Raw genomic sequence first — 1636 nt, forward strand, 5'->3', positions numbered from 1 at the left:
GGGTCACCCTACAGCACAGCAGCCCAGTGTTCCTTGTGTCAGTGTCACCAGAGGCCAGGGAGGCTGAGGGACGTTCCGGATCAACGGAAATGAAAGCAACATGGCAACAGAATGTGACGTGAGAGCTGGGATATTGCTGTCCGTGAAGGACGGGGACGGACCACAGTCAAAGTCTGAGTAAGCCCTGCAGGTCAGGTGAGTAAAAAATAAAATAAAACCCCAACAAAGAGTGCACTGGTTGCCACCGAGCAACCTCAGACGCACGGCAGCCCACGTGTGCAGAGCAGCGCGGCCCCACGGGGTATTCCAGGCTGTGTCTTTGCAAAACTCGGTCACCATGCCTTTCTTCTGCGGCCTCGCGTCTCTGGAAGGATGTGAACCTCCAGGCTTCTGGTCGGCAGCCAAGTGTTCAACCATTGGCGCCCCCAGGGACTTTGGGTTAGGTCACAGGCTTGCACTGGTGCTAGCGTCCTGATTGTGACAGACGCCTGCAACTATGGAAGGGAGATCCCATTTTTTTTTTTTAGGAAATATATTCTTGAGGTCACCAAGCATTTGTCAGTTTGTCATACTGTGGTGGTTTGCGTGTTGCTGTGAGGCTGGAGGCTATGCCATGGGCCTTTCAAATACCTGCAGGGTCACCCGTGGTGGACAGGTTTCTGTGGAGCTTCCAAACTAAGACAGACTCGGAAGAAGAAAGGGGCCATCCATTTCTGAGAATGTTGGCCACTGAAAACCCTTCTTCAATGACATAAATGGCAATTACATGTGGACCAGATGGAGGACACAGACATCAAATCAAAATACCAGCGGAACTGTGCGCTGCAGGGCTGGAGGTCGAGCCCCTGTGGTCGGGAGCCCTCAGAAGATGATGGGGAAGAGCTGCCTCCTCAGAGGAGAGCCGAGCTCAGTGAGGTGGTCGGAGTACAGCTTTCAGGACCTCCGTTTGCTGACGTGGCATGACTCAAAATGAGAAGAAACAGCTGCAAACATCCATTAATAATCAGAATGTATGAAGTATGAATCCAGGAAAATTGGTAGTTGTCAAAAATGAAATGGAACACATAAAGATCAATATTCTAGGCATTACTGAGCTGAAATGGACTGGTTTGGGCCGTTTTGAATCAGACAACCATATGATCTAGTGTGCCGGGAATGGCAAATTGAAGAGGAATGGCGTGGCACTCATCATCACAAAGGATGTTTCAAGATCTGTCCTAAAGTACAATGTTGTCAGTGATAGGATAATATCCATATGCCTACAAGGAAGACCAGTTAATAGTACTAAATGCAACCACTGCTGTGGAGTCAGATCTGACACATAGTGAACCATCCTTGGGTTTTTGAGGCAGTATCACTATGGAAGTAGATTGTCCAACCTTCCTTAAGAGTGGCTGGTGGGTTTGAACTGTCAGCCTTCTGGTTAGCAGTCAAATGCCTTAAGCACTATGCCACCAGAGCTCGTATAACCAGAACTCCTGTTAATGCTACTATTACTCACATTTATGCACCAACCACCAAAGCCAAAGATGAGGAAATTGAAGATTTTTATGAACTTCTGCAGTCTGAAGTTGACCGAACATGCAATCAAGATATATTGGTTGTCACTGGTGATTGGAATGTGAAAGTTGGAAAC

General features: G+C 48.0%; 1 protein-coding gene across 1 annotated transcript in view; it reads right to left on the reverse strand.

Moving 5' to 3' along the window:
- The window catches only part of SH3TC1 (SH3 domain and tetratricopeptide repeats 1), a 159421-nt gene that overhangs the window by 105002 nt on the left and 52783 nt on the right, over positions 1-1636 (reverse strand). The gene's annotated exons all lie outside the window — the stretch shown is intronic.

Source organism: Orycteropus afer, unplaced genomic scaffold (genome assembly GCF_000298275.1).
Source record: "Orycteropus afer afer isolate SDZICR_OR568_19922 unplaced genomic scaffold, OryAfe1.0 scaffold00999, whole genome shotgun sequence".
NCBI classification, from domain to species: domain Eukaryota; kingdom Metazoa; phylum Chordata; class Mammalia; order Tubulidentata; family Orycteropodidae; genus Orycteropus; species Orycteropus afer.